The sequence below is a fragment of the Theropithecus gelada genome, chromosome 7b, assembly GCF_003255815.1.
Source record: "Theropithecus gelada isolate Dixy chromosome 7b, Tgel_1.0, whole genome shotgun sequence".
Classification (NCBI taxonomy): domain Eukaryota; kingdom Metazoa; phylum Chordata; class Mammalia; order Primates; family Cercopithecidae; genus Theropithecus; species Theropithecus gelada.
Genome location: NC_037675.1, coordinates 79150389 through 79168901, shown reverse-complemented (window position 1 = coordinate 79168901; position 18513 = coordinate 79150389). Strand labels below are relative to the sequence as shown.

At 46.6% G+C, this 18513-nt stretch overlaps 1 protein-coding gene across 1 annotated transcript in view; it reads right to left on the bottom strand.

The window, feature by feature from the left end:
- The window catches only part of ADCK1 (aarF domain containing kinase 1), a 129728-nt gene extending 118753 nt beyond the window's left edge, over positions 1–10975 (bottom strand). Inside the window, exon 1 of the mRNA XM_025393027.1 lies at positions 10894–10975. The gene's annotated coding sequence lies outside the window, so the exon portion shown is untranslated. The remainder of the gene's footprint in view (positions 1–10893) is intronic.
- Positions 10976–18513: the final 7538 nt, after the last annotated feature.

Below are 18513 nucleotides of genomic sequence, written 5' to 3'. Positions count from 1 at the left end.
ATAGCCAAGATGTAGAAACAATCTAAGTGTCCATCCACAAATGAAGAAATTGTGAAATATATATACACACACACACACACACACAATGGAATATTATCCAGCCATAAGAAGGAAGGAAGCCTGCCATTGGTGACAACAGGGATCAACCTAGAGAATATTTTGCTAAGTGAAATAAGCCAGACATGGAAAGACAAATACTGCATGATCTCACTCTTATGTGGAATCCAAAGAAGTCAAACTCTTAGAGGTAGAGGTTAGAACGGTGGTTACCAGGGGCGGGGGGTTTGAGGGAAATGAGGCGATATTGGTCAAAAGGTACAAAGTTTCAGTTATAAGATGAATAAGTTCTGAGGAATCTAATGTACAATATGGAAACTATAGTTAATACTACTGTATTGTTTACTTGAAATTTCCTAAGAGAGCAGATCTTAAGTGTCCTCAACACACACACACACAAAAGGGTAACTATCTGAGGTGACAGATATGTTGATTGATTGTGGTCATCATTACACAGTACACATATATCAAATCATCAAGTTGTATACCTTGAATAGGTACAGTTATTTGTCAATTACACCTGAATAAAGCTGGAAAATAATAAATTAAAAGAATAAATTAAAACTTTGCTTTCTAGCATGCTCTTTATTTCCTTGACATTTCTCTTTATGAAAATTTCCCTGTCCCCATTTTATTATGCCAATATTTTAATAAGCCAAGGATTCTTTTTGGGTGTTGTCGTTTTCATTGTTATTGTTGTTGTTGTTGTTGAGACAGGGGTTTACTCTGCCACCCAGGCTAGAGTGCAGTGGCGGAATCACAGCTCACTGCAGCCTCAACCTCCTGGGCTCAGGCAATCCTCCCACCTCGGTTCCCCAAGGTGCTGGGATCATAGGCACAAACCACCATGTCCAGCTAATATTTTTTTTGTGTCAGTTTTGCAGTGATGTGGTCTATGTTGCTCAAGTTGGTCTTGAACTCCTGGACTCAAGCAATCTTCCCACCTCGGTCTCCAAAAGTGCTAGGATTATAGGCGTTGAGCCACTGCACCTAGGCATGGATTCTTTTTGGACAGGAGAGCATAGTAACTGAGATCATGAACTCTGGAGCCTAATCAGCCCAGGTTTGAGTCCTGGCATGGCCACTTGTGAACTGGGTGACCATAGGCAAGCTGCTAAATCTCTCTGAACCTCGTGATCTTGTTCAAAAATGGGGAAAACAGGAATACCTGCTTGATGGAGTGGTGGGAAATGAGATAAATCATGTAAAATGCTTAGCAAGGTACCACCTACACAGTAAGAACTCAAGAGTGGCAGATGCTATTATCCTCCATTATTAGCATTAGTATTATTATCATTATTATTATCTCCTCACCCAGTGCCAGGCTTTAACAAATGCTCCCCTGCCTATCAGCTCCCAGAGGAATTCTGCACACCCTACTTCCAAGATTCTAGGTGGCCCCTACTTAACCCTACCCTTTCTCCTTGCTCTCAACAGCCTCAGCCTGGAGTATTTTCTGCTGAAAGGGGCAACAGGCTCACCCTCTACTTTGTTTCCACCAAGACACAGGTCCCTAATGAGATCCAGAAGCCGACCTTAAATTAGACTGAGTGACTTCAGCTCCTTACACAGCATCCTTCTTCAGTCAAGATCATGAGGGTGATCCAGGGACCCTTCCTGTGGGCATCCAGAGAAGCCCACATTAAGAAGGCAGTATGAAGCGACCGTGGGTAAAGAACCCAGCCTCTGATCACCTTGAGTAAGTCACAACTTCTTGCAGCCTCCACATAATTATATATGAAGGGGAGCTCTTGAGAGTACCCACCTTCTAGGGTCATTGTAAGAATTAACTGGCCAGGCGCGGTGGCTCATGCCATTAAGCGCAGAACTTTGGGAGGCCAAGGTGGGAAGGTTGCTTGAGTCCGGAAGTTCAAGACTAGCTTGAAGAACACAGCAAGACCTCATCTCTACAAACAATAAAAAAGTTAGTTGGACATGGTGGTGTGTCCCCGAACACCCAGCTACTTGGGAGGCTGAGGTAGAAGGATCACTTGAGCCTGGAAGGTCAAGGCTGTAGTGAGTGTAGTGCTGAGTGCCACTGCACTTACCCTAGGCAATAGAGCAAGATTCAAGAAAAAAAAAAAAAAAGGAATTAACTGAATGCTACTTTAAGGCAGTGCCTGATATACCCAGTAAATGAGATTCTCTTGTAATTTTTTTTTTTTTTTTTTTGGAGACACAGTCTCACTCTGTCACCCAGGTTGGAGTGCATTGGTGTGATCTCAGCTCACTGCAGCCTTCGCCTCCTGGGTTCAACTGATTCTCCTGCCTCAGCCTCCTGAGGAGCTGGGACTACGGGCAGGTGCCACCATGCCCAGCTAATTTTTTTGTATTTTTATGAGAGAAGAGGTTTCACCATGTTGGTCAGGGTGGTCTCAAACTCCTGGCCTCAGGTGATACTCCCACCTTGGCCTCCCAAAGTGCTGGGATTACAGACACGAACCACCACACCCAGCCTCCCTTGTGATTTTAAACATCATTTCTTTGTTTCTGAAAAGTCAAAGAGCTTATGAAAAACTCCTAGCACCTAAGGAACCAGGATTTGGCATAACCTCAAATAATTAATAAACAGGGAGGCCAGGCACAGGGGCTCACACCTGCAATCCCAGCACTTTGGGAGGCTAGCAGGCAGATCACCTGAGGTCAGGAGTTCAAGACCAGCCTGGCCAACATGGTGAAACGCTGTATCTGCTAAAAATGCAAAAATTAGCCGGGTGTGGTGGTGGGCGTCTGTAATCCCAGCTACTTAGGAGGCTGAGGCAAGAGAATCACTCAAACCCAGGAGGCGGTAGTTGCAGTGAGCAGAGATCGCGCCACTGCACTCTAGCCTGGGCAACAAGAGCTAAACTCCATCTCAAAAAAAATCTTTTTAATTAAAAATAAAACATAAACAGGGGAAGTAGGCCATCATATTTTTTAATTAAAAAATAAAACATAAACAGGGGAAGTAGGCCAACTACTCAACCATTCCCCGTTCCAAACTTACTTCCCCACATCCCATCTAATCTTCACTCTGCCACTCAAATTATCATGGTCATCCTCAAGTGTATTTATACCATTACTATCACCTCTCCACCTACCACAAAGCCCAAACTCCTTGCAAGATACTCAAGGCCCACTAAATTCTTATCCCAACTTACCTTTCCAGCCTTTATCTCCCAAAATATACCTCCACACTCAGTCTCTCATTATACTTCCATGAAGTTTTTTGTGAGCCAATCACTCAGAATTCCTCATTCATTCCTCAGTAGTCTAATTATACACTGCATTTATGGATAATGATTGGGTCTTATATCTGCCCTCTCCACTAGATCCAAAAGGAAGAATCTGTTAACAAATAAATGAATAAATAATTGTAGTGGGCTGGGTGCAGTGGCTCATGCCTGTAATCCCAACACTTTGGGAGGCCAAGGCAGGTGGATTACCTGAGGTCAGGAGTTCAAGACAAGCCTGGCCAACATGGTGAAACTCCATCTCTACTAAAAATACAAAAATTAACGGTGGTGGGTGCCTGTAATCCCAGCTACTCAGGAGGCTTAGGCAGGAGAATCGCTTGAACCCGGGAGGCAGAGGTTGTAGTGAGCCAAGATCACACCATTGCACTCCAGCCTGGGCAACAAGAATGAAACCCTGTCTCAAAATAAATTAATAAATAAATGCAGTGAATGTCTATAATTTTATGTTGCCTTGGCATCCATTTGGAACATAGCTTTAACTTTCTAAGGCCAGAGGCATGTCAAACCCTTGACAGTTTCAGTTCTTTACCTCCTTCCAGTTCCTCAACGTGATTGATTCAGAAATCTGCCTTAGACAATGCCTCCTGGTGACCACCCCACTATGGGACAGCTACCTACAACCTACTTTAATCATCCCACTGACCTGCACACCCAGCATGGACTGTGCAGATATACCACAGTGATCACCCCTCAGTCACTGTGTGATTCCACAGAACTCACGCCTGCTTATTGTAAACCCACCAATTAGTATGCCCCATGAGAAATCTGCCTGGCTTAACACTGGATCACAAAAAAGGCTTTGGTGCACAGGTCTCCTCTCTTGATCTCTCTCTCCTCACTCCCACCCACCTGCTGGTTGAACTCCCTGCTGCCTCCAGGCTTCCCATCCGCCCTCGTGGGCACTCATTTCTCCAGTGGATCTGTCAGGGAAGGATTCTGTTATTTCGTGTGTTTTGTTGAGCTGCCTCTGTCTGCGTGTCACTTGACCAACACTCCTGAAGCCAATTTCTGTCTTGGTCAGGTCTCTCTTAGAGAGTGACTATCTTAGGCCAGGAGCAGTGGCTCATGTCTGTAATCCCAGCACTTTGAGAGGTTGAGGCGGGTGGATCACTTGAGGTCAGGAGTTCAAGATCAGCCTGACCAACATGGAGAAATCCCATCTCTACTAAAAATACAAAATTAGCCAGGCGTGGTGGTGCATGCCTGTAATCCCAGTTACTCGGGATGCTGAGGCAGGAGAACTGCCTGAACCCCAGAGGTGGAGGTTGCGGTGAGCCAAGATCACACCATCGCACTCCAGCCTGTGCAACAAGAGTGAAACTCCATCTCAAAAAATAAAAATAAAAATACAAAAATTAGCTGGACATGGTGGCGTATGGCTGTAATCCCAGCTCCTCAGGAGGCTGAGGCAGGAGAATCACTTGAACCCAGGAGGTGGAGGTTGCAGTGAGCCGAGATCACACCATTGTACTCCAACCTGGGGTGACAGAGCAAGACTCTGTCTCAAAAAAAAAAAAGAGAGACAGAGAGAGTGGCTATCTCAGGCTGGGTGCAGTGGCTCACGCCTGTAATCCCAACACTCTGGGAGGCTGAGACGGGTGGATCATTTGAGGTCAGGAGTTCGAGACCAGCCTGGACAACATGGTGAAACACCATCTCTACTAAAAATACAAAAATTAGCTGGGTGTGATGGCATGCACCTGTAGTCCCAGCTACTCAGGAGGCTGAGGCACGAGAATCGCTTGAACCCAGGAGGACGAGGTTGCAGTGACCTGAGACCATGACACTGCACTCCAGCCTGGGTGACAGTGAGACTCTGTCTAAAAAAAAAAAAAAAAAAAAAAAAAAGTGGCTATCTGGGTGGGAATAACCTGGACACAGGTCAGATGAGCCACAGGGCATCTGCCAGTTTAAACAAGTTTACTGTGGGAGAGACACCTAGGCATGAGTCAGACACAGGCATTAGGCTGTCCAGCAGGATAAAGAAGTACTCCACGAAAGGCACACTGTAAAAGTCCACGACCAAAGCCCTTGGATTCCAGGCAGGGCAGAGCTAGATCTCTCCGGAGAGAGACCTCAAGACCAAATTAAAAGCAAATACAACAATACTACCACTGATAATTGAAACCACCTTCACAAAATTATGAGAGTAAGAAAAACCTGCCGTAGTTGACTCCATCTTGCTTCTGACGTCCAACCTGTCCTTGCTCACTCCTGGGTGCAGACCAAGCTAACTTTGGGAGGAATCTAGTTTAGGAGTTAATTTGAAAGCAAGGATGATAACCATCCCTCCCTAAAACTAATCCCTCTTGCTCAGAGACCTAAAGCCACTTTTGTAAACCTCATGCGGCCAGGTGCAGTGAGTGGCTTACACCTGTAATCCCAACACTTTGGGAGGCTGATCACTTGAGCTCAGGACTTGAGACCAGCCTGGGCAACATAGTGAGACCTCATCTCTCAAACTCCTGATCTCAAGCAATCCGCCCACCTCAGCTTCCCAGAGTGCTAGGATTACAGATGTGAGCCACTGCACCCAGCAAAAAGACCTCATCCCTAAAAAAAAAAAAAAAAAAAAAAAAGCCATAGGAATAGGGTTATGGGAGGCACCAGAACTCTGCTTAAAATGTAGCATAGTTTCTATAATCCCTAACTGCTCAGGAGTCATATGATCAGAGGTCACAAGGTTTGTGACTTTCCTAATTGTTCCCATAGAATGTATAGATATCACTATTGTAGAACCTAAGATTGGGAGGTTTTTTGAGATTTTTTTCAGACTGAGCTCCCTGGACAAGGTCTTACATGGTCTAACTCTCAATTTCCTCTAGGGTCTCAGGCCCTGCCACTTTCCCCTTCATTCATTCCACTCCAAACACACTGGCCTCTGTGCCATTCCTCAAACATGCCAGGCGTATTCTGACCTCCCAGAGCTTTTGCACTTGCTGTTCCCTGTCTAGAACAGAGGATGACAAATATTTTTCTATAAAGAGCCATATAAGAATAATTTTGGGGCCAGGCACAGTGGCTCACGCCTGTAATCCCAGCACTTTGGGAGGTCAAGGCAGGTGGATCACTTGAGGTTAGGAGTTTGAGACCAGCCTGGCCAATGCGGTGAAGCTCTGTCTCTACTAAAAATACAAAAATTAGCCAAGCATGGTGGCGTGTGCCTGTAGTCCCAGCTACTCTGGAGGCTGAGGCAGGAGAATCACTTAAACCCAGGAGGCAGAGGTTGCGGTGAGCCGAGATCATGCCACTGCACTCCAGCCTGGGCAACAGGGCAAGACTCTGTCTCAAAAAAAAAAAAAGAGTCATTTTTGCCTTTGCATTTTTTTTTTTCGAGACAGAGTTTCGCTCTTGTTGCCCAGGCTGGAGTGGTGCAATACCCAGTGAGGCCTGAGGCCTGTGCAGAGCAAGGAACAATGCGGGTCCCCAGGTGAAAACCACATACCCTGGGCTGATAATTCACCACCAACACCCCATCCCACCCCAACACCACCTTCCAGCCCCTGCCTCCCCGAACCCCCTCTTCCTGTTACACCAACCTCCACACCTGTCCCCTGCATGCAACGAGGCCACCCCTACCCTTGAGACCACCTCTGGGTGGGAAGTAACAGCGAAGCAGACACAACGCTCAAAACCCTGTTTTTGTGCAAATGGCCTCAGTAATAAAAGAGATGGAAATTGAAATACATAAAATAGATGATACAGGAGCCAAATGGCATCTAAATAGACTGGAGCTTGAGTTTTCCATAAGGTGTCCCTGAGTCTTTAACATGCAAATGAGTTGCTTCCCTTGGGGTATTTTAAAAGACCCTGTCAGGTGTGAAATATGTCTGTCAATGAAAAACACCTTTTATTATTAAACCCTTTGTTAATGAATCACCTGCCCTGCTCTGCTTACTCGCCTTTTTGACTTTCACCTGAGTCACCTCTCCTAACAGTACATACCTTACAGGGGGTCTGAGGTCACCAAAACCCTTAAACCTAATCACTAGATAATAACACTAGCAATAACTAGCCTTTATATTAAAATAGAGCCCTTCACACTCAACTCATTTGATATTCCACACAATCCAGTGAGAAGAGACAAATACTATTACCATCCCCAGGTATAAATGAGGAAACCAAGGAGCAGAGAGGGCGAGTGATTTGTGCCAGGTGGCTCAGCTAGTAAAATGGCTAAGAGCTTAAGCAGAGCCTTCCCACTCATTCCAAGTATTCAGCCCTTCTCTTTATGACAGGTAACCTCTTTGATAGGAACACCTGGACCCCTGTTCACTAACGTTATTACTGCTGTTCTCAAGGAAATGCAATTGTTGCTGTGGGCAGAGACCATGATTTCTGACCCAGTGCCAGGCATGTAGGAGGTACTGTTTGGAGCCCCCAAAATCAAGATCAACCAATGCCTCCCACTAGAAACAAGCCATTTCAGTCTATCAAATGTTTAGGAGAGCTGCAAAGCTGACATGGCTATTTTATTGTCAAATCAATGACAACAATGGAATCCATCTCACTGGACCACAGGAAACACCCCAGTGGGTTATGAAATGAAGCAACAGGAGAGCCCGGGACGTACAAATGGGAAGTTGATGGTCACACGAAATGTTCATCCCCTCGACAGAACTAAATGGGAAACCAAGCACTTACTGTTCATTGGAGTCAATGAGTGGCTAGGCCTTTTCAGTTTCCATCCATTGGCAGCCCTCTCCCTATGCTACATTTCAGGACTAAAGGGCTGGAATCACCTCTCCCTGTTTGGTGCACAAATGAGAATTACCACAGAGAAAAGGCACTTAGGTCTCTAGTTCCATGAAAAGTGACCATGGCCTCCTTCCATTTCCTAGAGAGACTATTAGACCAAGTATTATTTCTTCTAGTCTGCCCCCAAACTGAAAAAAGACCCAAAAATACCCTTGGAGAGAGTGATCGGGTCTTCAGAAGAACCTGGTCCCTGATATGGATAGAAAGCACACAAAGTGGATGATACCATCATGCCTCAAGTCTGGAAAGACACCAAAGACACCAAGTCAATAGCAAGGGACTGTGTGAAGTTGACCTGAGCAGGTTTATAGTCTGCTCTCCCTAAGACAGTAATGTAGTCCAGTGCAGGAAACAAATTTTAATCAAACTCCCTTTCCTAGTATTTGATGCCCAAGCACTCAAGGTCCTTAAATCAATGTTGATTAAATAAAGGAATCCCGGGAGGCTGAGACAGGAGAATTGCTTGAACCCGGGAGGCGGAGGTTGCAGTGAGCCAAGATCATGCCGCTACACTCCAGCCTGGGTGACAGAGCAAGACTCTGTCTCAAAAAATAAAAATAAAATAAAATAAAGGAATCCCTGACTGATGCCAAGGTCCCAGAGTAGACAACGAAAATAAGTCTCACCCAGGCAAGGAATAGAATTTCTCCACTCAGTCCCTCCTAGGGAAGGCAGACTGAGGGAGAACAGAGCAAAGCCAGATGCAAAGAGCAAGCAGTAGGTAAGAGAAGAGAGCGAGCTTCCAACAGGAGAGCTACAGTGCCAAGCACTTATTAGCTCATGCAACTCACACAACTAGATTCCAAGATGCATGCTATTAGAGTTTCAATCTATGGATAAGGAAGTGGTGTTTTAGAAAAGGTAGAAAACTTGGCCAAGGAGCTGGTAAGTGATGGAGCCACAACTTGAATCCTGTATGACTATTCCCACCAAGAGAGCAAAAAGTACACAAGAACAAGCAGCTTGCTGGGCCCTGAAATAGGCCACTGGAGTCCCTGCAACATGGAAACCTTAACCCAGGAGGCGTATTTAGTGAGCTACCCTGGTAAAGAAATGGATGGCTGACCCAACTAATTTTTTTTTTTTGAGACGGAGTCTTGCTCAGTCGCCCAGGCTGGAATGCAGTGATGCGATCTCAGCTCACTGCAGCCTCTGTCTCCCGGGTTCAAGCTATTCTCCCCCTTGGCCTCCCAAATAGCTGGGACTACAGGCACACACCACTACGCCCAGCTAATTTTTTTGTATTTTTGGTAGAGATGGGGTTTCACCATGTTGGCCAGGCTGGTACTGAACTCCTGACCTCAAGTGATTCGCCCACCTCAGCCTCCCAAAATGCTGGGATTACAGGTGTGAGCCACCACGCCCGGCACCAGGCCCGGCCCCAACTAATATTCTTATAGGTCCTTTATCTGACAAGAAAATGACTGCATATCAGAAAGTAAGAATATGCACACTCTCCTAGTACAGATCAAATCGCACATCCCTGAGGCCGGTTGAGAAATGGCCAAGCAAAGAATGACCCAATAAGGTAGAATATGATGTAACCAGGAAAAATGACAAGTATAGACTACATTCAGATCTGTACATAAATTAATATGGAGGGAATTAACAGTGTAAAAGTAATATGCACATATTTACAATCACCAAAAAAGTAAAACTGGCAAATACAGAAAGACCCATAACCAGGTGTGAAGAGATAGTGCTTTAAGTTCACAGGATTTTTTCCCTATAAACCAGTGGTACACAATGTATGGTCCCCAGACCAACAGCAACTGCATCACTTAGGTACATGCTAGAAACACCAATTCTTGGTCCTCATACCAGACTTACAGAATCAGAAACTTTGGGGATGGGGTCCTGTATTGTGTGTTGTTACAAGCTCTCCAGGTGACTCTGGTGCATGTTAAAGTTTGAGAACCACTGTAGTAAGAAAATTATTTTATTTATTTTCCTTTTTTTAAAAAAAAAATACAGACAGGGGTCTCGCTATATTGCCCAGCCTAGTGTTGAACTCCTGGCCTCAAGCAATCCTCCCATCTTGGCCTCCCAAAGTGCTGTGATTACAGGCATCAGCCACCACATCCAGGCCCAATTATTAAATAAAACATATGAAGCCACAGATAAAGTCTAATTCACTTCAACTCTGCAAATATTTCTTGAGCACCCACTAAGTGCCAAGTATCATGGAGGTAGTTAATAAATACTTGTTGAATGACTTTCTTGTTAGGAGAAAGTAAAAGCCACTTAACCCTGGGAGAGGGCTGTTCTAGGTGTCCTATCTAAAGGTTGCTCTCCACACACACCGGCTGCTGTTAGCACATATCTACTGTGTGATCCGGAAGCCCAGGGCCCTGCAAGATGCTGGAGATAAGCAGCGGTCTGGGGCACGTCGCAAGGAGGGGTGGAGGGCCAGGATAAGTGCAATGCCCCCTGCTCTTCCCCAGACCACTCTCCAGCTCCAGCTGCTTCTGCCTCAGAACTCACAGGGCCACCAGGGGGTGAAGGCGTCTGGGTGAGCCACCTCCTGCCCTCCTCCAGCTCTGCCCACTCGGATGCCTGCAAGACTGAAGTGGACAGGCCACATGAAAGCCCACTGGTGTGCCAAGCTGGAGAAGTCACTGCAAGGGGGCGGGGCAGTGCGAGTCACGTGGCCGCGCGCCGGGCCCAGGTGACAAGGTCATGAGGCTGTCCCTCCCGGCGCCCAGGGCGGCTGCACAGCCGGAGCAGAGGCCCGTTCCCGGCGTGTCCACACCGGTTCCCTCGCGCTCCACGCGCGGTGCTGCCCTGCCAGCCTGATAGGCCCGAGCTTTGCGCCGGCCTCCGGCGAGCTGCCCCTACTCACCCCGAGGGAAGCAGAGCCGCGGCGCCCGGCTTCCCGCCGCAACCCGGTAGCTGGGAATTAGCTGGGAACCGTGCCGGGACAGCCACCTGACTGCGCTTGGTGAAGCCGAGGCGCGCGCGGCCTGCCGGGACTTGTAGTTCCTGGTTCCCCACGCCGCGATCCCGCGGCAGCGCTGTGGAGGCAGCCCAGGGGTCTCGGGCCCTTACTCCATCAGGTGGCCTTGTTGCTTTGCCAGGGCGACGGACTTGGAATCTTACTGAAATATTTTCTTCAAGACATTCTAACTAGGTCCTAGGTTCGTGTTTAATAAATGATGGAGTGGATTTGTAGATTTTTTTTTTTTTGAGACCAAGTCTCACTCTGTCGCCCAAGTAGTACAGCTAATTTTTGTATTTTTATTAGAAAGGGGGTTTCGCCATTTTGCCCAGGCTGGTCTTGAACTCCTGAACTCAGGCAATCCACTTGCCTCAGCCTCCCAAAGTGCTGGGATTACAGGCATGAGTCACCGCTCCCAGCCTTGTAGATTTTATTCATTCATTCATTCATTCATTCATTCATTTATTCAGAGACAGAGTCTTATTCTGTCGCCCAAGCTGGAGTGCAGTGGCGCCATCTCGCCTCACTGCAACCTCCGCCTCCCGGGTTCAAGTGATACTCCTGCCTCAGCCTCCTGAGTGGCTGGGATTACAGGCCTGCGCCACCACGCCCTGCTAATTTTTTGTATTTTTAGGAGAGAGGGCGTTTCGCCATTTTGCCCAGGCTGGTCTTGAACTCCTGAACTCAGGCAATCCACCTGCCCCAGCCTCCCAAAGTGCTGGGATTACAAGCCTGAGCCACCGCACCTGGCCGTAGATTTTAAGTAAAATATTTTAACTAGTAGGTGAAGAAGAAATTTACTGACAATTGATGAATGATAAGAATACGCTGGTCAGACGCGGTGGCTGACGCCTGTAATCCCAGCAGGCCAAAGCCAGAAGATCACCTGAGGTCGGGAGTTTGAGACCAACCTGACCAATATGGAGAAACCCCGTCTGTACCAATAATAACAAAAATTAGCCAGGCATAGTGGCACTTGCCTGTAATCACAGCTACTCGGGAGGCTGAGGCATTAGAATCGCTTGAACCGGGAGGCGGAAGTTGCTGTGAGCTGAGATCACGCCATTGCTCTCCAGCCTGGGCAACAGGAGCGAAACTCCGTCTCAAAAAAAATAATAATAATGCTGGCTGGGCACAGTGCGGTAGCTCACACCAGTAATCCCAGCACTTTGGGAGGCTGAGGCGGGCAGATCACTTGAGGTTAGGGGTTGGAGACCAGCCAGGCTAACGTAGTGAAACCCTGTTTCTACTAAAAATAGAAAAAGTAAGCCAGGGGCGGTGACTCATTCCTGTAATTCCAGCACTTTGGGAGGCCAAGGCGGTGGATCACTTGAGGCCGGAAGTTTGAGACCAGCCTGGCCAATGGTGAAACCTGTCTGTACTAAAATACAAAAAAAAAAAAAAAAATTAGCCTGGTGTGGTGGTGTACGTCTGGAATCCCAGCTACTCAGGAAGCTGAGGCAGGAGTATCGCTTGAACCCGGGAGGCGGAGGTTGCAGTGAGCCCAGATCACACCACTGCACTCCAGCCTGGGCAACAGAGTGAGTGTCTGTCTCAAGAAAAAAAAAAAAGAAAAAGAAAAATTAGCCAGGCACAGTGGCAGGCACCTGTTATCCCAACTACTACGCAGGCTGAGGCAGGAGAATTGCTTGAACCCAGGAGGCGGAGATTGCAGTGAGCTGAGTTTGGGCCACTGAACTCCAGCCTGGGTGACAGTGAGACTTCGTCTAAAAACAACAACAACAACAAACAACAACAAAACCCACCACTTTAGGGCAAAGAGTAGCCAAAACACTCTTGAAGAAGAAAAATGTGTTTTAAGGACTCACCCTTCCATATCAACATTTTTATAAAGCTATACAAATTAAGACCATGTGATACTGGAATAGGGAAAAGCAGAGGAGGAAACGGAACCACCTACAGAGCCCACAAACAGATGCAGGCATCTATGAAATAAGGTATGGCTGGAATGGTAGTTCAATGAGGGAAGATAGGGTATTCAGTTCATGATCTAGAACAACCACTTATCTGTTGGATCCCCTATCCAAAAACTAATTCAAGGTAGATTAAAGACTTATAGGGGAAATTAAAGCATTTTAAAATTACAACTTTTTTTCTTCTTACTATCATTCCCCAAAATTACAACTTTTAAAAGAAAACAGCCTTATGATATCAGCGTAGGGTTTATTAAGTGCCATAAGCACGAACTGTAAAGAAAACTTTGATACGTTTAAACTGCATTAAATTTAAGCATTTGTCTTTATTGAAAGGCAGCATAGGCTGAGCACAGTGTCTTATCCCTGTAACCACGACACTTTGGGAGGCCAAGGCAGAAGAATCACTTGAAGCCGGGAGTTAGAGACCAGCCTGAGCAACATAGCCAGACCCTATGAGACTACAAAAAATTTAAAAATTAGCTGGGCATGGTGGCACATGCCTGTAGTCCCAGCTACTCTGGAGACTAAGGGACGGAGGATCTCTTGAGCCCAGGAGTTCGAGGCTGCAGTGAGTTATGATGGATCTTACCACCGCACTCCAACCTGGGCAACAGAGAGAGAGCCAAACCCAGTCACTAAAAAAGAAAAAAAAAAAAAGATAATTGCAGCAGCACAGAGGTAGCAGTAGTATAGAGTTAAATAACAGCCCCCACCATCTAAAGTTTGCAATGTATAGGCATTAAGATAAGAAGATTAATAACTTCCAAATAATGTGAGAAGTGTTAAAATTGAGGTATGAACAAAGTAGCTTAGGAACAGAAAAACAGGGAGCATTAGGCCAAGTGCAGTGGCTCACGCCTGTAATCCCAGTACTCGTGGAGGCCAAGGCAGGCAGATCACCTGAGGTCAGGAATTCTAGCCCAGCCTGGCCAACATGGTGAAATCCCGTCTCTACTAAAAATACAAAACTTAGCTGGGCGTGGTGTCACGCCTATAGTCCCAGATGCTCGGGAGGCTGAGGCAGGATAATCACTTGAACTCAGGAGGCAGAGGTTGCAGTAAGCTGAGATCATGCCACTGCACTCCAGCCTGGGCGACAGAGCAAGACTCCATCTCAAAAAAATAATAATAAATTAAAAATAAAATAATAATAAGGGCCAGGCACAGTGGCTCATGTCTATAATCTCAGCCACTCAGGAGGCTCAGGTGGGAGGATAGCTTGAGCCCAGAAGGTCAAGGGTACAGTGAGCCATGATTGCATTACCACATTCCAGCCTGGGTGACAGAGAAAAACCCAGTCTTAAAAAAAAAATCGCCTGGAGAGCTTTAAAAGTCCTCCTGGGCCATATTGGGCACTGGTACCCCTTCAACTACTGGGAATGGGACTGAGTCATACTTTGTAGAGCTCCCTGTAGGATTTCAATGCGCAGCTGAGGTTAAAAACCCCTGATTTAGAATCAAAGAATCTTATTTGAACTGGGTGACTCACAGCAGGTTTTCTAATTTTGGCAGAGCTTTAGTTTCTGTCTTGATAAAATGGAGTTAATACTATTGTCAGTCCTACATACCTCAAAGGTGCTTGGGAGGATCAAGTGCGATGGTGTGAGTGCTTTGGAAGCTGAATGTTGCTGTTCAGAGGAGTGTCATGACACTGAGAAGAAAATCCAAACTCTTTGCCTGACCCTCCTGGCTCCATTCCCTCTCTCCAGCCTCATTTCCCACCCTTCTCTTCCCTGGCTCACTCCACTCCAACCACATCAGCTTCCTTTCTGTTCTCAGTCTGCCAAGCTGGCTGCTGTGTGGGCATCCATTACACTTGCTATTCCCCCATATCTTCAATGGTCTGCTCCATCCTGGTAGTTTGTTCTCTGTGCTAATGTTACCCTCCAAAGAGGCCATGCCCCATTACCCTTACCCCACCCACCCCCACATTCCCTGAGACACACTCTACCTCCTTACACTGTTTTATTTATTAAATTTACTTAAAATCACTTATTAATACTTGAAGTTTGCGGGGATGGGGCAGTTTGGTACAGATGTTCTTTATTTTGGTGGACCTTATGTCCGAATATAAATGATTAAAGCTCAGATCATTTCTTCTTCATGTCTTCGCATGTTACAACAGTGACACAGGCTCAATGTGAAGAGTCAAACTTGCTTTATTGTTGTTGTTTTTATTGCTTTTTGTTATCGTTGTTGTTGTTGAGACTAAGCCTCACTCTGTCATGCACACTGCAGTTCTATAGTGCCATCTCAGCTCACTGCAACCTCTGCCTCCCCGGTTCAAGCAATTCTCCTGCCTCAGCCGCCCAAGTAGCTGGGATTGCAGACACCTGCCATCATGCCCGGCTAATTTTTTGTATTTTTAGTAGAGACAGGGTTTCCCCATGTTGGCCAGGCTGGTCTCAAACTCCTGGCCTCAAATGATCCACCCTCCTTGGCCTCCCAAAGTGCTGGGATTACAGGCGTGAGCCACCACAGCCGGCTTATGATGTGAAAAGTCAGACTTGTATTTTCTTTTTTTTTTTTGGAGATGGAATCTCACTCTGTTGCCCAGGCTGCTGGAATGCATTGGCACAAACTTGGCTCACTGCAACTTCCGCCTCCCAAGTTCAAGTAATTCCTCTGCCTCAGCCTCCTGAGTAACTGGGATTACAGGCATGCACCACCATAGCTGGCTAATTTTTGTATTTTATTAGAGATGGGGTTTCACCATGTTGGCCAGGCTGGTCTCAAACTCCTGACCTCAGGTGATCCACCAGCCTCGGCCTCCCAAAGTGCTGGGATTACAGGTGTGAGCCACCGCGCCTGACCTGAGAACAAGGATTTATCTGCCTCTGACCGCTGAGGAATCCCAGAAAAGGTACATCACCTGGGCCCTTCAGAGTTCTTATCTGTCATGGGGAAAGGAAAAATTCCATGGGAAAAACAACTGATAAGGCCAGGAGCCATGGCTCATGCCTGTAATCCCAGCACTTTGGGAAGCAGAGGTGGAAGGTTAGCTTGAGCTTAGGAGTTTGAGACCAGCCTGGGCAACATAGGTGAGACCTTGTCTCTACTTAAAAAAAAAATTAAAAGAAAAAAAAGTTTAAAAGAACAGGGGATATATCTCAATAACGGTAAAAGGTATGGTTTGTTTGTTTGTTTGTTTTTTGAGACAGAGTCCTGTTGTATTGCCCAGGCTAAAATGCAGTGGTGCAATCATGTCACGCTCACTACAGCCTTGACCTCCCAGGTTCAAGTAATCCTCCCACCTCAGCCTCCCAAGTAGCTGGGACTACAGGTGTGGTGCATCATGCCCAGATAATTTTTGTATTTTTTGTGGAGACAGCATCTCCCTATGTTGCCTAGACTGATCTCGAACCCCTGAGCTCAAGCCATCCTCCCTACTCAGCCTCCTAAAGTGCAGGCATGAGCCACCACGCCTGACGCCAATCACAACCACGTGAATTCTTTTTTTTTTTTTTTAGATGGAGTCTCACTCTGTCACCCAGGCTGGAGTGCAGTGGCACAATCTCAGTTCACTGCAACCTCCACCTCCTAGGCTCAAGTGATTCTCCCACCTCAGCCTCCCAAGTAACTAGGACCACATACACACACCACAATGCCCAGCTAATTTTTTTATATATATATTTTTTTTGATAGAGATGGGATTTCATCAAGTTTCCCAGGCAGGTCTCAAACTCCTGAGCTGAAGCAATCCACCTGCCTTGGCCTCCCTAAGTGCTGGGATTACAGGCGTAAACCACCTTGCCCAGCCAACCACATGAATTTTTTTTTTTTTTTTTTGATGGAATCTCGCTTTGTCATCCAGGCTGGAGTGCAGTGTGCGATGTCAGCTCACTGCAATCTCCACCTCCCAGGTTCAAGTGTTTCTCCTGCCTCAGCCTCCCAAGTAGCTGGGACTACAGGCACGCACCACCATGCCTGGCTAGTTTTTGTACTTTTAGTGGAGACAGGGTTTCACCACGTTGGCCAGGCTGGTCTCAAACTCCTGACCTCAAGCGATCTGCCCACCTTGGCCTCCCAAAGTGCTGGGATTACAAGCATGAGCCACCACACCCAGCCAAACCACGTGAATTCTTAACCAGAATTCTAATTTGGGAGGGTAGAATATATATATACATACATGCATATATATGTATATATACACACATACATGCATATATAAACATACACACACACACATATTTGTTTACATCATATATATACACACATACCACATGTATACTATTATTTATCAAGCACTCGTTATTGGCAGATGCTAGTCTAAGTGCTTTAAATCTATTTTCTTGTATGATCCTCATGAAATATGAGATAGACATCATTATTATCCTCATTTTACAGTTGAGCAAAATAAGGCGGAGGGTTAAATAACTTGTCCAAGACCATTCTGTAAGGATAGGGCTGGGATTCAGCCCCATGAGCCTGACTCCAGAGCCCACACTGTGAAATTGGCAGCCCACTCTGATCATAGATACACTTAGAGAAAGTATCATTTGAGGCAAATGTCTGGGGCCAAAGTAAGCTATACCCTGAGGTCTTAACAGGAAATACGCCAAGTGGCTCAGCAGCAATCCTTTATTACCAACCATTAATTGACTACAGCTCAAAACTAAGAGGCAGTATGGACTGGAAGTTAGGCAAGCTGGCTTCCAGTCCTGCCCATGCCACGAATTAGCAACTGACCTTGGACCAGTCCTTTCCCCTTCCTGGGCCTCAGGATCCTCTTTATAAAGTAAAGGAATTTTACAGGTAGAGCTTTAAGGGCTCTTCCCACTCTCACATTCCATGATTATTTGAGCCTGTAAACAATGCCCCACTTCCTATAGAGTAAGTCTCTGCTCACCAAAAACATGACACTGGGGCCAGTTGTGGTGACTCAAACCTGTAACCTTAGCGCTTTAGGAGGCCGAGGAGGGTGGATCACTTGAGGCCAGGAGTTTGAGACCAGCCTAGGCAACATAGCAAAACCCCATCTCTACTAAAAATCCAAAAATTATCTGGGTGTGGTGGTGCACATATGTAGTCCCAGCTACTTGGGAGGCTGAGGCAGGAGAATTGCTTGAACCCGGGAGGCGAAGGTTTCAGTGAGCTGAGATTGCATCACTGCACTCCAGCCCAGGCGATAGAGAGAGACTCCATCTAAAAAAAAAAAAAAAAAAAAGACACTGCTGTGGAGGGCACAGGTGAGTCAGCCGCTGTGCTGAACACTCTTTGTGTCTTCCCAGGGGCTCTCTCCACCCTTCCTTCCTGCCCTGTGCCCCAGGAGGCTGACCTGCAAGAGCTGCATCTCTGGGCTCCCTTACTCTCTGTCTTCTAGCTGGGTTTGGCCAGTGGTAGCATGAGCAGGAGATGGGAAGGCAGAAGAGAGAGAGACCTAGATGTCTGTACATATACTCACACACTCACGCACCAGCTGCTGCTGCCCTTCCTGCTGGCGTTGGGGGCTGGGTTCCCCTCCTGTCACAGCTCCTGTCTGGATGCTTCTGCCATACCCCCAGCTCTCACTGGGCTTCAGGAACACCATTGTCACACCATGTCCCTTTAAACCTAGGGGTGGTGATGGCTTCCTGCTGCTGCTAGT